Source organism: Plectropomus leopardus, chromosome 21, assembly GCF_026936395.1.
Source record: "Plectropomus leopardus strain MGB_pleo_1.0 chromosome 21, ASM2693639v1, whole genome shotgun sequence".
NCBI lineage: Eukaryota > Metazoa > Chordata > Actinopteri > Perciformes > Serranidae > Plectropomus > Plectropomus leopardus.
In genome coordinates, this window is record NC_142196.1 from 1,855,172 (window position 1) to 1,877,307 (window position 22,136).

At 40.2% G+C, this 22,136-nt stretch overlaps 1 long non-coding RNA gene across 1 annotated transcript; it reads left to right on the forward strand.

Annotated features, from left to right (window-relative positions):
- Window positions 1–12,590: 12,590 nt before the first annotated feature.
- Window positions 12,591–21,833, forward strand: LOC148185977 (uncharacterized). Its single transcript, XR_015775412.1, has 3 exons — window positions 12,591–13,094; window positions 15,156–15,274; window positions 15,467–21,833. It is a non-coding gene; the product is annotated as an uncharacterized LOC148185977 (long non-coding RNA).
- The last annotated feature ends 303 nt before the right edge of the window (window positions 21,834–22,136 follow it).

Here is a 22,136-nt window from a genome sequence, read left to right on the forward strand (position 1 = left end):
GGATCTTTTTATGCCTTCCTTTTACCCTGTTTGTATTATGATACACCAGTTTTCTTACTATTTTACTGCTTATCAATCTGATTACCTCACATGGATAATTAAAGTGTCATCTTCCATCTTGCTATATTCTGTGAAAGTCCTGTATAATGTTACATAAGTCATGCAGTGCAAGCAGGCTGGACTGATAATTAGGCTGCTCTGATTCAGTCTAAAAAGTGCCTGCTGCTTGCTGCAGGCCTGGCTGCCTCTCCCAAGGATCGCCCCCGGTCACAGCCCTTCATTTGCTTTTTGGTTTACAGCCATTACATGCAAACACACACACCCACACCCACACACACACACACACACACACACACACACACACACACACACACACACAAACACGCACTGGCCTCTCTACAAATGACTGACCCTGAACCACCAAACAGTCCTAGAGCTGAGGGTCATTTGAGGGAAGACACAGAGAGAGAGACGTGCCCAGGCAGGCAGGACCTACGGCAGCTGGTAAAGGTCAATCTTCCTGGTCAATATATGGATAGTTTGGACACAAATAAGCACAGAACAATTCCCGGCTGTCCGCCCACTCTCTGAAGCTCATCTACCTTCAGGCCGTAAATACCGACAGTCGCACCATAACGCTCTGCTGGCTGTATCAGAAGGCGGAGGGAGGAGGAGGGTGGTCTGTAAGCTTGTGCACTTCTGGAAAGTGATAGAGAACAAGTTTGCTGTCTTTTCTTTTTTTTAACCTCTTCTTTTTGCTTGTTTATTAAGGGTCAAGGCAGCAACACTCTGCTGGAGCCCTATTCTATTCTCTATTCTCATTTTCCCTTCTTTCGTCCTTTCATTCTTTATATCTTTCACTTTCTTTCTTTCTTGTTGTTCTCTGCTGAACGTGTTTGTGAAACTGAAATTGGCAGGTTTTAATCTCCATTCACTATTCAGGCACAAAAAATGAAATTCATTGACCTGAAGGTGGCGCTGTAACAATCAAATTTCCATTTTTGAGTTATTTTCGCAAATTCATCCCAGATCATTGGTCCAATCATCCCAAAACTCAGGCAGCATAAACTGCATACATTTCAGATATAAAACTCAACGGAATTCTTTTTTAGAATGTATTTCTACATTAAAAAAATGAGAAAAAGTCAAGTCAAGTCAAGTCAATTTTATTTATAGAGCCCATTATCACAAAACATGGTTTGCCTCAGAGGGCTTTACAGTGTACGACATCCCTCTGCCCTGAGACCCTCACATCACCCAAGGAAAAACTCCTTAAAAAGAACCCCTGTAACAGGGAAAAAAAGAAAGGAAGAAACCTCAGGAAGAGCGGTAGAGGATGATGAGAGATCCCTCTTCCAGGAAGGACAGACGTGCAATAGATGTTGTAAATAACAAATGAAATACAATCATGGCAAAAAGGAAAGAGAAAGAGAGGGGGGGGGGCAGAGCAATAATAGAAACAGATGCATATCATATTACAATAACGGTAGGTGTGAAATTATTAATTGCACTCTAAGATGGTATTGTGGGTCATTGTGGGTCTATGATGATATTGATAAGAGCCATGCATATGTTGATAGGTAGTTGTCCAAAGGCAAGATCACAGCATCAGCGCAACCAGGACCAGACCACGAGTACGGCGAGCGGGGGGTACAGTATCAGTACAGCCACAGCACGAGCACAACCAAAGGCAGGGTCACAGCATCAGCACAGCTATCACCACGGTCAGGCACAGCCAAGGTTATGGCCAGGATCCGGGAAAACTAGGAAACAAGGGAGCAGGAATGCCCCGAGAGGCAACAGGATTAGTATAGTGCAGTTCAACAGACCCAGGCTCTGTAATCGCGAGCCCCAGGTAGTGACAGTACCACATGGCTATCACAGATGTAAGGCTAAGCTAAACTACTGAGGCTAAGCTAAGCTTGCAAATGGCAATGCAGTTAACAGACATGCATGATTTTCTGATGGCGGCATTGAGAGAAGGAAAAGGAGCTCAGCGTATCATAGAAAGTCACCCGGCAGGTTAAACCTATGTCAGCCTAACTATGGGCTGGTCCAGGCAACCTGAGCCAGCCCTAATTATAAGCTTTATCAAAGAGGAAGCTCTTAAGTATACGCTTAAAAGTTGAAACGGTGTCTGCGTCCCTGACCCTCCCTGAAAAAATCCCAAACATTCTCCATAGTCTATGAATTGCAAATCTAATACATAACTTTGCCCATACATGTAGCAGTGTAGTAAAGAAAAAAAAATATAAAAGATACATCTCCCCAAAAAATAAGGTCCCTGTTATGAGCCCTCCAAAAAGGTTAAATATTTGCCACATTTTCTTTAGTATGCTTCTAATCTTCCCAACTGGAGAAGATCCTACTCGACACCAACATCTACTGCCATTATTATTAGTTATTCCTCCACTATTAATGTACACATATGACTCTTACTGCCACTTAAATAAACTGCAATATGCTTGAAACATTACATGTTATCATAAAATAGATTTATTAATTTTTGTTCTCTATTACGATTTTTATATATAATGTTTTTGTTACCATTATTGTTGCTACGCATCTCCCCCCCTTTCTTTTCCTCCATCTCTTCCTCTTCTCTCTCTTTCTCTTTCCTATATATCATTTAGTAATTTACTGTAATTTAATTGTTCTTTAGGACATCTATTGCACGTCTGTCCGTCCTGGGAGAGGGATCACTCCTCAGTCGGTCTTCCTGAGGTTTCTTTTTTTTTTCTCCATTATAGTTTTTTTTTTTTTCCTTAGTCGTGTGAGGGAGAGAGGGTTGTCATATGCTTTAAAGCCCTCTGAGGCAAATTGTAATTTGTGATAATGGGCTTTATAAAAAAAAAAAAAGAAATTGAAAATTGAATTAGGACATCTTTTCACATGCTGCTACACGGGCCATTTTAGCTGTCCATTCTTGGAATGAGTGGACCCCCCCCGAGTCTTCCAACTTCTATGATGAATCTCTCTGCCTATCATGATACCTGTTTGTACCCAGCTTCTAATATGTTTGTCTCCTACAATTAAGACACGTTGCACAAATAGTCTGGGACTAAAAGGAATTTGGGTCCCTGTAAAGGTAATCATATCCTGGCCAAAAAATCTTGAGGTTTAGTTTATGTTCAGATAAAGCATGCCGAAAGAAACTGCTATTCCATGTAATATACATGCTCATATTAGTTTTTTAAATCTACATATTATCAAAGCTGCCAGATTTGTAGATCTTAAGTTGTCATTTGAGGTGCCACAGACACCTCCCTGCCTCCACCCTGCAGCAGTTCTGTCCCTCTGTCTCTCTGACTGCCCTCTCAGGTTCTGCACATGATTACCTCCTCCTTCATCCCGAAGACCTCTTGAACCACAAGTAGCATCAGGAACCCAGGTGGAGCTTCTAGTTATGCAAAGCTCTGTGAATCAATGCCAGAGGTCACCAATCGACAAGCCACAGTGGAGCAGCTTTGCCTCCACTTGGAGGCTGCTGCTTGTTAGCGTAACATCCCAGCTCCTTAGTATTACAGGCGGGATCGCTGTTACTCATTACCGGGACATCTGCAGAGGCTCAGTGCAGATCTGACGCTGAATTACAGACAAGTGCTTACACATTTGATTGATGTGTCTCCCATTACTGCTCTCTGCACATATGAACATTTTCCATTTTATGTCTATATGTAACTTTTATATGTAAATATTAATATTAATTTTGTCATTATTTATTCAATAAAATATGAATTTGTTAGATTTTTATAATTTCACAGAGAGAAGACAGAGAGATGTTGATGTGTGGAAAGGATATTTACTGTATATATAGTTCTTTATGATGACATGTCTGTGTTGCCTTTTTGACTTAATAACTAGGGATTAACCCTTTGAAATCTGGACAAATCGGCTTGATTTCTAAATCTTGATTTCTAAATATGGGAAGAAGAAGGTAATGAGCAACTTAAGGTAAAATAAAAGAGAAATTAGCAAGCATTCATTAAAAAAGGCACAAGACAGTTACCTAAAAAATTGCACAAAATCAACAACAAACTGGAAAGGTAATAAATACCTACATGAATAAATAAAACAAGGAAAGGACCTGAAAAACATTTTGTGCAATCTGTAGGACATTTCTTGTCAGTTTTCTCATTGCCTTTTTCCCTATGTTTTTGAAAGAAATCTAACCAATTTGCGAAAGGTGTCTGAATGCAGCATAGGAGAGTCCCAATGTGATGTTTTTATCTGCTTTCAGTCTTATTTGGATATTCACTCTCTTGATTCATGGAACAAAATCATGTACATGGGCTATGTAGCATGTCAGGAAAATGTGAACAGATTCTGTAGTCCAGGGGTCTTCAGTGTTTTAAGGCCAAGGACCCCTCAGCTGAAAGAAGACAGAGCTGGGACCCCCTACTTGTGTAAAATTGAGTTGCATATTAAACTGGGCCTACAATAAAGTGTAAAGTGACTTAAAGTGTTATGTTAAAACACACTTTTCTAATCCATAAAATACAGAGCCATTAAAATAATTTGCAGAATCATATATTTAAACATCAGCTTGTTTCTGAGGTGGACAGTGTTTCAGAGTCTACTGCTCCAAAAGTTACAAAATGATACAAAACGATTTTAGAGGTTTAATTAAAAAAGAAAAAGTTCACAACACAAAAACAAGGTTGCAGGAGGCACACTGGGTGGTGAGGATCTCTACAGACGCTGACACTGAGGAAGAAACACAGGAAAAATAAACTGAAGAGCAAGGCACACCATGGTGGTATGGCAGCAAAGCACATGCTGACAAAAAGAGCCAGAAAAATGCTTGTAAGTACAATGGAAACAAAAAACGATACTGCAGGAAAAACACTGAAGATGGAGCACTATCAAACAGGACGGAATTATCTGGCGGCGTGGTGGAGTGAAGACCAGGCTTATATGGAGGAGTAGATGCAGGTGATCAAGACCAGGTGTGCCTCATAGCCAACTCAGGGGAGTGCAAGCCATGCCTCCTGCCACATGCTGCAGGTAGAGAAACAGAACAGGGAGGGGAAGGGAAAGAAAACAGCAAAAAACAAAAACCTGAAAAAAAAAAAAAAAAAAAACCACAACAGTCCACAACAACCTTACTGTTATGGGCAGGTGCCAACCCATGATTTAGCATTAGCAAACTAACAGCTAAACCTCTTTTCCACTGCACAAAAAAAAAACAAAACACTTTGACCCACTAACATCTGGCTTTTTAATGTAATGGGAATTGTCATTCACTCTCACATCAAATGACTCTGTGCTAGTCACTGGTATTAATCACCATTGGCTCTGATCGGCATTAATGGGAACACCACACTCGGGCGAATGCACTAATTTTAGCCCCTTCACCAGCAAGATGCAATGACGTGCCAACACAAATTACTGTTTTTCTCCACAAAAGCAGCACCGAAAAAACCGATCCAAGTTAGTCTGCATCACTTTTGAAACACATTTAAAAGAGACACCAAATAAGTAAGAGATATAGAAAGACAAGTAACCACTGTGAGTTTTCAAAGACCTTTGTCCACTGCTTTTAATTGTTTACCTCCGGCCTGTCTGCAATGCCATATGTAACACATCACAAACAAACAAATGAACAAACAAACAAACCAACAGAAAATAAATGCTTACAAAGAGGCATAATTGTCTGCTGCAGATGTGTCTACACAGCTCTGCTCTACTTGTAATGGCAAAGCAGTTTTACAAAAAACACGTACACAGGCTAATGTTGGTGAAAAGGGGTATAAGTTTATCATCAGTGCTGTGTACCGTTAATTAAATGTTGTTGTTTATTTACTTAAAAAAGGGCAATTTGTCATTGCTAATAATTTGTTAAATGTTTTTTAATTTGTGTTGTCAGACTATTAATTTAACAACAACAACAGAAACAACAATCGTGTTGGACAATATTTACCTGAAAAAGATAGAGGTCTGATTGCTTGATTTTTCGAAATAAAGCCCAAAGCTGCTGTTTTTAGATGGGTCTAATACTTCTAATGACATCCTAGTGACATTGCATCAGTTTCACTGGGAGCCAAACAGGGTGCACATGTACCTAAAAATGCCAATTTCAAGATCTTGCCTCAGAATTTCTTTGATTATTGCTCTCCCACTGTGTCCTGCTTCATTTTATAAGCATCTATCTCTGCACAGGTGAATGTCAGATGTTGTTTTAGGGTTTCCTAAAGCTTATGGGCAAATACGTTCTTATTTCAATGGCATATTCACTCTAAAACAGTGATGTTTTTTTCAGGCGAGGACAAATATTTCCATGTATTCTGTCTTGTTTCGTCATTTAACCTAGTCCAGTAGCATATACTGTATACTGACGCCTATAGCTCTCAAGTTCATCTCCCATTTGTTATGTTTAGTTTAGGACCTTGATTATTCATACAGGCCTTGGAGTTGCTGAGATATACTCTGTATTCAAAGGTTATATGACTCATTGTGGTACCACAGCACCATGTGTGTTTGTACATGGACTACAGGTTTATTTTATTACGTTGTTTTATTTCGAGCAGTTTCATTGTCAAAACATATGAACATTTTCCATTGTATGTCTATATGTAACTTTTATATGTAATTATTAATATTAATTTTGTCATTATTTATTCAATAAAATATGAATTTGTTAGATTTTTATAATTTCACAGAGATAAAACAGAGAGAAGTTGATGTTTGGAAAGGATATTTACTGTATATATAGTTCCTTTATGATGACATGTCTGTGTTGCCTTTTTGACTTAATAACTAGGGATTAACCCTTTGAAATCTGGACAAATCAGCTTGATTTCTAAATCTTGATTTCTAAATATGGGAAGAAGAAGGTAATGAGCAACTTAAGGTAAAATAAAAGAGAAAGGTTTGTCAAGTTAATTAGTTAATTGGATGTGTGTGTGTGTGTGTGTGTGTGTGTGTGTGTGTGTGTGTGTTTCACATACTTAGAACAATGTTTTCTGGTTTACAGTATGGCATACTCTTTGTGTTTTGATGATTAATGGGGTCTAGGTTGCTGTAGATAACTTTTCACAGCTGATTGACACTGGATATGTTATTTTATAAAGTTTGGATGTGAACCTGTCTGAGGTTGTCAAGTAGTCAGCATTGAAAAAAAGTTCCACCATCACCAGTTCATTAAACAAACAAACTTCAGCACAATTACCCCTGCTGCCCACACATGTAAGTATAACCATTTAAAATGATAGTTAGGAGTTTTTCTCACATGAGGAGGTGGTAGTGATATCAATGCATTCATTCTTTTTTCAGTTGGATGTCCTTTGTTCCATTTCCAGCCAGCCGGTGACTAGTCAGAGCAAAATAAGCCCAAACAATGATAATATATCCATCCACAACACAGGGGGAAAAACAGTCCTGCCGGGGTTGCAGTGCATGGACTCCGTCCCAGTGCAAATTGGGTGAGAGGTGGGGTACATGACGAGGTGATGTCAGGTCAAGTGGTTCAATTTACAGGTGGACAGATGAATGAAATCCTCTTGTCACTTCTCAGTAACTTGGTTCTATGTATTGTAGGTCAGTGTAGTTCTATGCACTGAAGCCTGGGAATGATTAGGCATTTCTCCATATTCCAATATACACACAACAAAAAGTGAAAAATATCATAATCCACAGTTTACACCAAGATATGACAGTAGAATGGAAGCTCAGTGGACTACAAATCAGGCAAGCACATGCACACTATAAAAATACTGAAAACACAACCAACCACACTGGAAAAAACACAACTACATACAGAAACACACTACAGAAAAAAAACAACCAAATACAAAGACACTGCAAATAGAGAGAATACAATAAAATAGCATAATTTACTACATAAAAGACAACCAAGCAAAGAAACACACTGCAAGTACAGGAAGCACAACTAAATACAGAAACACACTGCAGAAAACCAACAAGTTCTCACTTCTCAGTGACCCTCTGTGTCAACTTGTGATGTTTTAGGTATCTTTATGGTCAGCTGTTTTGGCTCCAGCACATCACCACGATGACGTTAACAAATGCAAGTGGTGGGATGAAACAGCATGGTCCTTGTATTGACACAACAATGCAGATTGTCAAGATGTTTAGGAACAGGCAACAAAGTCACGTATGGTTAGGTTTAGGCAAAAGACATTGTATAAGGGGTAGAAACACACACAAACACACACACACACACACACACACACACACACACACACACACAGAAAAGAATCTACTGCAAATCATTCACAGATCACAATACAGTGTGAGCCCAGGTCAACTTGGATTTACCTAAAGGCGGGGCCGAGGTGTGCTGTCAGCAGCAGCTCTGCAGTGAGACACAGCCTGCCTGTAATGATGCTAACTGATACCCTGGTTCTAAAAACACAGAATATGTCTTTACTGTGACACAAGTACATTTCTCCAAATGGAGCAGATATGTTTTCCTGTGTGTGTGTGTGTGTGTGTGTGTGTGTGTGTGTGTGTGTGTGTGTGTGTAGGTGTGTGTGTGTGTGTGTGTAGAAGTCACTGTCAGCAGCACTGACTGGCTTTGTTAAACACACAGCTTTCAACCTTCCTCCGTCCTGCTGCTTCATGGGATTAATTGGCTGCTAATAGTTTATGGATTTTTCTTTTTCCTCTCACTGTCTCTCTGTGTAACAGTTGTGCCATGCATGTTGCTGTACAGATATTTGGCCTTGTGGCGCTTCAAACCCAATTCACTGCCTTTTGTGAGGCTGGCTGCTTTGAAAAGACAAGACCTTCCTGCTGAAGAAAAGCTGCCCACGGCCTCATCACACCCCAGTGACTGTCTACCTTTCTCTCTCTCTCTCTTTCTCTCTCTCTCTCTCTCTCTCTCTCTCTCTTCCTGCAGCTCTCTCTGTGTCCATCAATGCAACTGGATTCTCATGCCAATCTGATTTTTCGGCATGAATGTTGGATGAATACGTTTGCCAAAACATCTCAATACAGACAAATCGAAAATGTGCGTGAATGAGTGTTTGTGTGTACGCAGTATGAATATTTCAAATCCCAATGCCAAAAATTTCATATTGAAGTTAATGGTGGAGACTCCTGCATTTTCAGCACTGTCCAACTGCCCCCAAAAGAGGGATGCAGGTTTTTCCCCCTCATTGTAATATATTCAAAAAAGGACACCAAAACACATCATGAGATGCTTAAAACCTCCTTTTTAGCACATTGCTTTAACCCTCTAATGCCCAGCTGCATTTAGATGGTGCTGGCAATCATTTTAACCTTAGAAAGATGGGAAAAACATGATGAGCAATTTGGCGAGAGATCTTCTGCAAATCGCAAAACAATTTAGTGAAAGGTGACAGGGAAATGATTTGAAAATGAACAGAGGGGGCAATTAGATATTATTAAAAAACTAGAGGAGAGTCCAAAACTATAGTCCAGAAAACTATACTCATAATTCTCTTGATCATATATTTCAATTTTCATTTCATAAAAAAAAATCCTTTTTTTCCCTTTTTTTGGCTTATTCACCAGTAATTTTCTTGTAACATTTTACTATTTTTTTTTGTATAATTTTTGCATTTCTTGTTGAGATGCCTGTTGCCCTCCCATGTTTTTGAAAGAAATCAAGCCAATTTGCTCAGCAGTTTCATTTTTACAGTTTTATATTTTTACTATCTTGAGGTCATTTTCTGTTTTCTGTTCTTTTTTTTCATTTTATTTTAAATTTTCTTGTATTGTCTTCTCTTTTTTTCCTTTTTGCTTTACTTAGCTAATTGTCTCAATAATTATTTTTAAACTAATTTCTTTCTATTTTTTTTTTTTTGCCATTTCTTGTTAAGCTGCCCTTTCAGCCCTCCATGTTTTTAAAAGGAATCAAGCCAATTTGCTCAGCAGTTTATTGTTATTTTTTTCAGAGCAGTTTTTCATATTTTTTCATTTGATTTGTTTTCCTAAATGCAGAAATGTTACAGGCTATAGATTAAAAAAAAAAAAAACAACATGTCAGAATTCCATGAATCCTGCAGCTGTGTTCAGCTGCATTACAATATGACTGGGCTGCAATACAATATGACTGGCTTCTATCTAACAGAAGGCAGTTATGAACAAAAAAAAACATATCATTGAAATTCTGTTGCTGTGCAGCCACTGCACACTAACTATTCCTCACACACACTCACACTGATCAGTGATGTGTAGTTAAACATAGTGCCTTTGTCTCCCCTCCATCTTTTTGTATTCCTCTTGCTGTTTTACCTCTAAAAGCACCTGCTGTGGCTGAACAATGAGCCAACAGCAGCCGCAGCAGATGATGTACAGCCAGCGGCCACTAGAGGGCACTACACCGCCACAAACCAGAGCCGGGCCCCCGGCTCCTCTCCTTTGTCTGCTATACATTAAGAACCATCTCCATCTGAGATAAAACCGTGTATGATTATTTTACCCCCCTCGTCGCGCTCAAAGACGGCGACAATCGCTGTGGAATCCTTGAGAGATTTTAATTTCCTTTGACACTGGAGATTCACGCGTGTCTGAGGCAGTGGCAGAAATGTAAATGTAATTGCTCTGTTGCTCTATTGAAATGAAGATGCTGCTGAAATGAAGCGTTTGCGTGATTTTGTCTGGTTGACTCTCCTCCAATATGAAAAGGAAAAAGACAAATATAATCATTATCACACGCAAACTGCTGGCATAGATTGCGTCCGTTAATTTTTCAATTGTCACTGAGAGATATTTCCTGCATATGGTGTGGCTCTGCGGGCTTTTGGCCCCTCAGTGACGCTAATGTAAAGAAGAAGAAAAAAAACCCATGAAAGCGTCTTTGGTGTGTGTGTGCATTTCCTGCTTTGAGGAAGAATGGCACAGTATCACTGATCTCTTACCCTGTGTGTGTGTGTGTGTGTGTTCTGGACACCTACAGGGAATCTTATACTATCTGACCATTATCTGCAGTTAAAAACAGGGTCTCTCATATTTTCTGCTCAAATGATTTTAAGCCTTACTAATTGAAAATGTCAGCTTGAAAAGTCAAGGCCTGTTGCGGCGAGTTAAGAGACCAGTTGGCATTAAGAAGACCTTAAATCAGCCCTGAGGAAATTGGTTTCATTTTTTCATCTTGCTTTCATTCTTCAGTTTTTTTCCACTCTCTCCCTCCCTATCTTTTTGCATTTTTGTTCAGGAAAATTTAGCGTCCTTCCTCTGAGGCTCCGACCAATATATCGGCTTGGATGGCGTTTCCTTATAAATGTGATCTGCTGTGGTCATTGTGTCATCTGCCTGTGATGTGATGATTCTCCTGGACGCCGCAGTGTGAATATTCATTGGTTTTATTTCCATTTCAGATGATATTGACTGTCTGCCTTGACATGTTTAATTCGAAGAAACTGCTGGCTTTTGCTTGGTAGTTATGGTGTCTGTTGAAGCTCTTAATGCTTTTTCAGAGTGCTTTTCAGTAAAAATTGCAGGAAATCACAATGAAAATGTGAAATTTGGTGGAATAAAACTATCTAATTTTATGAATATTGGCATTCTGGGATTTTGCTTTCAATCGGCTCAAAAGACATATTTTTCTTGCCTTTTTTTCCCCAGAATTTTGAGATCAGAAAATTGTTGAACATGAAAATTTAGTCCTTCCAGTATTGGCTTTCAAAAACCAATATGAGTGTGTCCCTCCTTCAGAGACAAACTACAAAGGAGAAGTGAAATAGGGGGCATTTTTATGAGTCATAACACCTTATTACCTTGCCTTGTCTCCTTTCTTCTCCCACAAAGAGGAAAAAAATAAATGTTATCACACTTGGACCCCCCCCGCACACACACACACACCACAGAGGCTTTTGTCGGCCGTGATCACAGTCGATGATGTGTGGTGTGTCAATGCATATGATTTCCAGCCCCCCCCATCCTCATTGTGTGTTTTCATTAGTCTCAAGGGTCGACTCATTTTCCTCTCTTCCTACTCCTCCTCATCTTCCAACCACCACCATCATCACCACAGTTATCACCATCATCATCATCATGCCTCACTTTATTTATAATGATTTTATTTTTTCCGAAAAAACATGTTTTAGTGCTGGTGGAGGTGTTGGCAAGGAGCCATGAAGAACACTGCACATCAATTAATGCACCATTACTAGATGCCAGGGTGTGTGTGTATTGATGTGTGTGTGTGTGTGTGTGTGTGTGTGTGTGTGTGTATGACAGAGGGAAAGAAACAAGAGTGTGTGTGTGTGTGTAGCTCAAATATAATTATTCTCTGGCTTTCCTCATAGCAGGGACAGAGTCTGTTAAACGGACTGCTGGTGGCTGAAGGTTTTCATTGCGGCAATACCTCTCTCTGTTTCTTTACATCTTTCTCTCTCTCTGTTTCTTTACATCTTTCTCTTTTTCCTCCTCTCTTTCTCTCTCTCTCTCATCCTTCCCTGCATCCTGCCTCACCCCACCTTTCTCTCTCCATCTTCCACCTCCTTCGTCCATCCTCCCGCCCCCCCGTCCATCTCTACCTCCGTATCCCTCTCTCTCCCCTCTATCAGTCTCTCGCAGATGCCACATCACACCACACGCTCTCCCTTTCTCTCTTTCTCTCTCTATCTCTCCTCTCTCTCTCTCTCTCTCTCTCTCCCATCCGTCTGCTCTCTGCTCTCTCATTCGCTCTGCCGGCTCGACGCCGGCTGTCAGTTCATTTGCCGCGGCAGAGCAACAACTGGCTTCTTTCAGTGCCGGGAGCGGAGAGGGGAAGGCAAGAGCAGAGGGGAAGAAGAAAAAGTGGATGAGAAGGAGGAGAAGAGGAGGATAGAAGAGGAGGAGGAGGAGATCTTTTGTTAAGCATCCATCCCTCCCCTCATCCCTCTCAGCATCAGCACCACTGCCTCCATCAGCATCACCGCCACCGCTCCCGCTGCTGGATCCTCCGTCTCCTGCCGGGATCTGCCTCCTCCTTCTCCTCAGGGAGCTCTTCCTGGAACTGGGAGGGGGAGGGAGATCAGCACCTCCCAGCTTGCTGCGGACCCTCGGCAAAGGCATCAGGAGGAAAGGAGAAAGGGGAGGGAATTTTAGAAGAGGCCGTGAGGAGAGCAGACGAGAGACAACACCCTGGGTTACTGGAGAGCAGAGAAGAAGAAAAGAGGGTAAGAGGCCAGCGTGGCACACTGAGTGGACCTCATGTCGCAGTTTCATGCTTTATTTTGCTTTGTCCACACCTTTCTCTTGTGCTGGAAAAATTGTGAAAATATTTTTGTACATTTTTTTGTCTCTGGAGGACATTTTTTCCTTGTTTTTCACCAATTTTTTTCCTCCCTTAACGTGCACTGTTTGTCTAGTTCCCATACATTTCCACAAGTGTATTCATCCCTTTTTCCACTGTTATATCCACAGGACTTGTGGGCAACTGAATCAGAAAAACGATGACTGATGGTGTGAATGTGTGTGTGTGTGTGTGTGTGAATGCAGGGTCATGTAAGTTAAAGGAAGAAAGGATGAAGGAATTGTGATTCTCTAGAATGAAGAAAAAAGACAAGAAATAGGGAAAAAAAAGTTGGAAAAATGACACTAGAAAAGGCTGCTCACTGCCGTCCTCATCATCAGCTTTCCTGCCTCCTCTTCTCAACAACCTGTGGGGCTCTGTGTCAGCTGTGTGTGTGTGTGAGGAAGTTTGAATGAAGATAGGAGAAGATTCCTGCTGTTTGATTTTAGCCGTGCTCGCACAGTAATCTGATGAGCCTCCGGGGTGCTTCCACCCAACAATCAATGATACTTAGGCTAGGCGATGTGTGTGTGTGTGTGTGTGTGTGTGTGTGTGTGTGTGTCTGTGAGAGAGAGAGAGAGAGATGATATCTAGCTGAAGCCCTTAGGTTCTCTTTTCTCTCCCTCTCTACAGATGGCCTGGGCTGGGCCAGGCTAGCCGACGTTTTGTGTTTGTGTGTGTGTTTGGCTGCGGGTGGTAAATCCCAGCTCTCTGCAGCTTGGGGGTGGTTGGGCGGGTGAATGGGTGGGGGTCTTCCTCTTTTTGGCTCTGATTGTGTGTGTGTGTGTGTGTGTGTGTGTGTGTGTGTGTGTGTGTTTGTATTTGTGTGTGTCTCCAGGGCTGAGTGGTCCAGGCCGGCCGGCTAAGTGCAGGATGAGAGGGGAAATAGAATAGAGAAGAAGAGGCTGTGGGTCGGGGGGGGGGGGGTAAAAAATACTTGTGGATTAGCATCTCATCTGCTTTCTTCTTTTTTTCCTGCTTCTTTGTTTTACTCTTTCTCCGTTCTGACTCCCTCCTCCTCTTTTTTCCTTTCTTTTCTCCTGTCCACCCCAGTTTGTCCATCCTGCTTTCTCTGCAGAGTTTGAATTTTTCATCCAGGAGTATGACTCTGTTTTCTGATTGGACTGCAAAACCGCTCACTTTTCTAAAATGTTAAACATCTCCAATGTATTTTCTCTCCCTGCTTAAAAAAAGACCTGCAACAAATGTCCCCATCACTCCTCAGTTTTGAAGAACGTGTGCAATGCAATTCTAATTTCCAAACAGTCAATCTCCTCTGCGTCGAGGATATACACACCGCCGAGCCTATTCCTTTTACCAAACCATCCGCGGAGTAATTGTAAATATTGATTAGAGGCAACAAATCAATGGAATGATTTTGGATGGGCTTAGCTGGAGCCTGCTCTTTGTATTCAGCCGGCTAGTTCAATTAGAATAGAACGGAATAAATTTGCTTGAACTTTTCATACATTATTAATGGCCTCGCTCCGGCATTTTAAACTCATCGCTTTAATTTGAAAATAAAGAAGAGGGGGGGGGGAATCATAATAATGATTGCAGAATTAACATTTAGGAATTAATTTAAAAGGCTTTTTTTTCCAGTTTTTAAGGGAAATAGATGGTGTGTATTCCACCGAGCGTGTATTTCCTGATCTACATCACACAACAGTAATCAGCCAGGGGCGCGGGCTGGTGTGCTGCTGCAAAAAACAGCAACATTTTTATATAATCAAACAAATTAGTTCTCTGCGTGCACTGCCCCCCTCCCTCCAAAGCTTCTAATCCATGTGTTGATTTCTCTGCTTGTGTTGCTGGTTGGGGGTGGAAGGTGGAGGGGTGTAATGGAGTGTACGGGGCTATTGTCACACGGAGGTGGCTCCCGGCTTGACCTCCCTAACCCCTGCATCTCCCTTGTGTGTGCAAACCCTTCCCCCCTCCCTCCTAGATCTCATTACTACCCGGGTAGGGCTGGGCAGGAGCGGCGGCGGCGGCAGCGGCAGGAGAATCACAGCTGGATGAGGACTTCCAGGAGACAGGGGGCAGCGCTGCCAGGCCGCGGCCCAGGTAAGAGGCTTCCTGTGGGGGTTCGGGCTGCGGCACATTCCCCCCCTGTCACCTCCAGAGTTTTGTGTAAAGACAGAGTGCAGCTAACCTCAGCGTTTACACACCCTTTCTTTTGTTTTTGTGTTTGTCCCCTCGACACACGCTGCTGGCTCGGATTGAAAATGCCACCGTTGTCAATTCTCTCCTTTGCAGAGGAGCCATTGATGGAACCTTGCCTCACGCTGCAGCGAGGCGTCTTCAATCAATGCCACTGCCCCACTTTCTCTATATGTGTCTGTGTCTGTTTGGAGCCTGAAGCGGGGCTGCTGATGGTGGTGATGATGGTGATGATGATGCGGTGGCAGTGGTGCTGCTCACGTGGTTTCTGGCTTAGCCCCCCTCCCCCTTGTTTACCGAAAGACTCTCTTCGGTGACGGGTATTCTTGGGTGGATAATACGGATCACGTTGTTATTGCTTAAGAATACGCGTAGTCGAGGAGAGTCCTCTCTTCGCCCAGCCCATCCCCCGACACCCACCCACCCACCTCACCTCACCCCGAGTACCCACCCACCCACGGAGGACTGTCAGGATGGGTGAATCCCCCCACACTCTCCGCCCTTCCGAAAGAGAATCTTTAACCTGTGCTGCAATGTTTCTTTTCCTGCCCACTTCCTATGCTGTGCCACGGTTCGAGGTCCCGTCTGTCCTGTCTGTCAGTCTGTCTCCGTCTCGATGGACAGTGTTTGTGCGACGTATCTCTGTGTGTGTGTCTGTCGGACATGTTGCTTTGAGATTGTTCGGTCTCGCAGAGAAAGACTGGCTCTTTGTCTTCGTCTGACTTCGGATCATGTGACTATGTGCATGAACAGTGTGTGTTCCCATGTTGCTGGGCCAGCATGACAGCCTGCACACCAACACAAACATGTATGCAGTGAGAGGGTCAGGTCCAATTACTGGTTTGCAGATATTTGGGGTCAGTATTGGTGACCCTGCAGCAGCCTCAGGATGTGCTGTACCTGGAACAGTGTTTAAGAGACGTAGCCTGAGAGGAAACAATACAGAATGCTCCCTCAGTTCTGCATCAGCTCCTTTTGAACAGCACTGTGGCCTTGTGGCTCCACTGTATTTCTAATCTGACCTAAAATTACCTGGGGCACTCATGAACAAATGTGCCCCCATTAACCCCCCTTTCCACCCCCATCAGCACAATATGCAAATCTACCTAGCTCTTATCATTTGTGATCATTTGATTAAACACAAATAATTTAGTACATGCAACATACGAAATGAAATAATGAAAGTTAAGAACTTCTGGCTTCAGGATCAGCAAAAAAGCAGGATCCATCTTTGGGCCCTCATCACATCAGCTACTGTTATATTTTAACACTTTGAAATGTGAGCAAATAAGCGTAATGCCTTTTTTGGGAAGATGGCAATGAGCAACAAAAGAAGAATTGACCCAAAAATAAGCAAGGCATTAGTAAAAAGTACAAGAAAATGAACTGAAAATTAGTAACAAAAAGAAAAATTAGAATTAGAATTAAAAGAAATTATAATTCTGTAACATATCTTTAAATATTTCATTCTGATAATTAAAGATATATTTATAGTTAGTTATAATTATTAGAAATATAGTAAGAAATGATCATTTTTCCCAAATATTTCTAAAGAAAAAAAATAAAAAGTCTACTAAGTTCTTGCAATTTGTTTAACATTTCTCACCAAGATGTCCATTACTTTTTTCCCATGTTTTCGAAAAAAAAAAAAAATACACCAATTTACTCAAAAGCAGCACATGGAAAGTGATGTCACTCCAGGTAAATGTGGAACTAAAATAAAGAAACTGTAGAAACTTGATTTTACTTGCTGGTTTCAGGATTAGCAAAAAAGCTCTTATCTTTAGGCTGTCGTCAAATCAGCTGCTGATGTGTTTTAGAGGTCCCAATTTTATATCAAAATTTCTATTTACCACAAACGATTTTACACAGTAAGCAAAGAGCTTCCGGGGCCCCTAGAGCTCTAGGGCCCCAAGGCAGCTTCCTGCTTCATTGTATCAGGTACAGCTACAGGCACACTTTCAAGAAAGAATGATTTATATACATTTCTACCAATGTTGTTTCTCTGTAAACACAGTAATTGCAATTTCTTGATAATACACTTCAAAGAGTTGTCTGTCTAAAGAAAATAGGATTGTGATATCAGCTTTTTTTTTTATCAATCTCTTGATTAATTTTCTGATAACTCAGTTATTCATTGTTTTTATAAAATTTCCCAGAACTCTTGATAAAGTCTTTTTTTTCTGAGCAACAATCTAAATCCCCCAAAATTATCAGTTTTCAATATCATCAAAAGAGGCTGTGCCTCGCTTTTCTTTTTATCATCCAGTATTCTGGTTATTTTCTCACATGTATTAATCTGTCGATTGGTGTAGTAAATGTTACATAATAACAATGAGTTATTGTAAAGTCTTCAGATGTCTTGTTTTATTAGAGGAAGAGATTTAAAGTTGTGTCAAACAGAAAAAAAGTAATAAATACTCATCACAACATCAATGGCATTTGTTTTTTGTTTTTTGACTTAAAATAAGAAATTGATTATTGATTGTCAAATATTGTTGCAGATCAATCAGCAAATGTATTCGTAGTTTCACTTTAGCATTCATGCCAGTGAACAAAAAGTATGCTAATTAACCCTTTGAAATCTGAGAGAAATTGGCTTGTTTTTTTGTTTTTTTTCAAAAACACTGGAACAAGGCAATGAGTGATTAAAGAAGATTTTTTTTTTTCAAGCATAAGAAAATTTCAGGAAATTTTCAGAAAAATAAGCAAACAAACAAGGGATTGACCTAAGAGATAACAAGTGCTTAAAAATAAAGTTAAACTTAATGATATACGTGTTCCCATAGCTTTTTTTTTTAAACAGAATTTAACCAAATCTTCTCATTTCACATTTCTTGCCAAGTTGCTCATTTACTTTTATCCCATGTTTTCAAAGGAAAATAAACCTCTTTGCTCAGGGTTTGAAGCTTTAACCCTTTGAAACCTGGAGCTGCTATTAACCACCTTTTACAACAATTTGCATCCTGAGCAAATTTCATTACAATTTCTTTGAAAGACAAATAGGAAAATAAAGAGAAAAAGGCAATAACAAGTTGGTAAGAAATGTTGCACAAACTGTAAGAAATCACTAGATTAAAAAAATGTTTTGAAAATAGCTAGGCAAATATGTCTAAGGATTTTTTTTTAAAAAGCTAGGGGAAACATAAACTTACTTTATAGCTAATTATCATAATTACAGATTTGAAATTATGTTACAGAATTATTTTAAAACATTTTTCCAATCATCGATGGCCTTGTTTGTCTGAGTTTTACTTTTTGTTTCTTTTATTGTATGTGTCCTATTTTTCAGCTCGTAATTAGCAAATAATTCTTGTAAATACAATTTTAAGCACCTTCAGGTCATTTCTGTTTTTTTTTTTAACAGGAAATTTACTTGTACTTTTACTTTTACTAATTTTTAGGTCATTTCTTCTATTGTTGCTCATTGCCTTCTTTCCATGTATTTTGAAAGAAATGAAGCCATTTGCTTTCAAAGAGTTAAGTGCTTGTGAGATGCATCTGAATTTCAAAGGATTTAAGGGACATTTAGTTTGATGTCATTGTGTTAGAAGCTGCTGATTGTCTGAAAGCTTTTATGAAAATTCCTCATGACATTTTATTTATTTAATTCAGTTTATGATGTAAGAATAAATAAAATACTGACTGATCAGTGGGCCTATAATAATGTGTAAGGGATCACAGCATTGTGCTGTGTTTCCTCTGGCTGTAGCTATGCAGTGGAACCTCCTCTCCTCATGTAGTGCATTTATTTCGAGGCTGAGCCCTGCCGAGCTGCCTCTTACCTTCCCCCCTTTATGCTCCTTTTTTTATGCAAATGGTTGCTCAAATGACATTTATCGCAGTCAGGTTTACACCACATGCAATGCTGCTGCTGCTGAGCGCCTCTCGCTCTCATTCTCTCTCTCTCTCTCTCTCTCACACACACACACACACACACACACACACACACTCACAGCTGAGAAAACAAAATGTCCACCATGAGTGGTCAACAACTCAACTTATGCATGGAGGAGAGAGGCGTCTATTTAAACAATTAACCCCGGCTCAAACGCTCTATAAGCGTCTCTTTTCCGTGCTGACAGCTGCCGCGACACACCATGAATATGGATTCCCATTCTCCATGTCTGATGGCACATTCTGAACCTTAACACCCATGTAAAATCCATTTAAACACTTAATAGGATCAACTTGACTCATACAGCCATGTCCTCACACATGCCACTTCCCATGATCATATGCTGGAGATTTCCTCATCCCCCCTCCCTGTACCCCCCGGGCTGCTGTAAATCATTTTTTACATGCCTTCCTATAGCTGCTATGGAATATCAAATGAGTCTCAGCTTGGAGAATATTCCCCGCCACAAGTTCATCTTAAAGTTAGCCACAGAGTCACACCCAGACATGTTGCAATTATACAATTCATCCATTACCATTGCAGATTATTCAAATAATACAATTATATGTTTAACACATGGTGAAGCTGATAATTACTGCTCCTTTTCTTATGGAAACAAACAAAGCGGCATGCTAAAATGTGTGTAGGAGGACGTAAAGTAGCGAGTGCAAGTCACACACACACACACACACACACACACACACACACACACACACGGAGTTCCTCCCCTGCATTTGTGTGTTGATTGTTAGAGATGGTGTAGCGTGGACGTCTTGCTGTTTGTCTCCGTGTGTCTCAGGGTTGCTTGTTGTTGCTGCTGCAGGGCCTCGGCTGGCTGACATCACATGATCCAGTCGTTTAGCATCATGTGAACACTTTATACTCACCTCCACTGATACACTTACAGCCTTCCATGATTTATTAGTTTCTAAACCTGGCTACATTTTATAGATGCATACAATGGAATATAATAGGCTAAACCTTTGAAACCTGACGTGATATCACATATCCTGTGCTTTCAGGCACCTTTCAAAGGTATTTAATCTTTGAACCCTAAACAAATTTGTGAGATTTATTTCAAAAACACTGATAAAAGGCAATTTTCCAAAAATTGCAAAAAAGTGGGAGATTTCGAACATTGTTTTTTTTTAAGGCAAGGGGAAAATGTCTAAGGACAAAAAAAAAAAAAAAAAAACTGTAAGGGGAATCTTTATTCATAATTATCATATTTACACATTTATAATAATGATCAGAATTATTAGAAAAAAAATGTTAAGCACCTTTCTAGGTAATTTCTTTGTTTTTTTTTTTTTTTAGCTTTTTTCAAAATAATTTTCAGGTAATGTTCTTGTCCTTTTCACTGATTTTTTGGGTCATTTCTTCTTTTGTTGCTCATTGCCTTATTCCCACACTTTTGAAAGAGACTGAAATAATTAGTTTAGGTTTCAAAGGGTTAAAAAAGCTACGTTAAATGTCTCAGGGAAAAAAATTATAGGAAAAATCTTTGCAAATAATTATTACAAATAAAAAAAATGTTACTATTATACTTATAACTAAATATTGTATTTTTAAAGCACCTTTTGAAAGTCTTTTTTGTCCTTTTTTGTCCTATTTCAAGTAATCTCTTGTACATTTTACTAATCTCTTGCTATTTTGGGGTAATTATTTTTCTTGTGTTGTGCGTGTACTACTTTTCAGGTAATTCTCTTGTACCTTTCACTAGTTTGAATGTCTTCTTTCATTGGTTGTTGCCCTCTTCCCATGGTTTTGAAAGAAAACAAGCCAAATTGCTCAGGTCTCAAAGGATTAAACTGAACTCCTATATAGATGCATAAAATGTAACACATCGATAATTAAAAATGCTTTTTAAAACTACATCCCTGTCACATTTATTAGCTTAAAACTCATTTTCGAAATGCTTCACTGATGCAGTAATACCCACAGAGTCAGAGAAAGGCTTGTCAGTGACAATGCTGTGGTATAAAGTGCTGTCTTGGTGTGATTCTCAGTGTGCTAGCCTGTGTTTGGATTGTCTCTGCTCATTACCAAACTGTTGTCAAAAGCTGCCACTCTGTAAAACACACTGTTGACAGATATTATCAAATGTAACAACGGACAATTTCTTTGATGATTTAATGAATTAAGCATTGTGTCCTCTCACTCAGTGTTGTAATAGCTGCTGACGGCGGCGCTGAGATGTTCGAAACTGCTGGTTATCTCCTGTGAATGCCATTTCTCCACGTCTGTCTCTGCAGTCTGAGAGCTGTTGTGGTTGTGCACTAATGTATGCTGTTCTGTACTAATGGCATGCTGCTGCTGCTGATGATGATGGTGGTGATGATGGTGATGATGATGATGATGATGATGATTGTTTTAAAGCTAACCAGGGACAAATGCTGCATGCATTTCAATCATTTCAACAACAGCGGTGATGTTATTTCCCCCTGTAAGTGTGCCTTATTTCTGTCAAGAAAATGTGGCTGTGAATATGAATAAATCCCTCTTTCGAAATTGAAATGTGAAATGAAGCTTTGATTAACATAATAAAAGATTTATGTGCATAGAGGTCTTTGTTGTGAGGCCTGTTTTAGAAATTTGAAATTTCAAGATGAAATGAGAGGTGAGACTCAAAATTCTATATTTCTTGATGAAAACCTGGACAACAGTGGATTACATTTATTTATTCCTCCTTCGAACAAATCCAGAGACAGGCCTGTTGATGTAAAAGTCGCAACCCTGAACACATCCTCCTCAGACGGAGGATCGGCTGTGGACTGCTGCCTAAAAATTTTTCTGCCTCCACTTTAAAAAGCGCCTGGATCTCACTCTAGAGGCCTTTCCAAACGACCCCAGGGACAAACCCAAAGA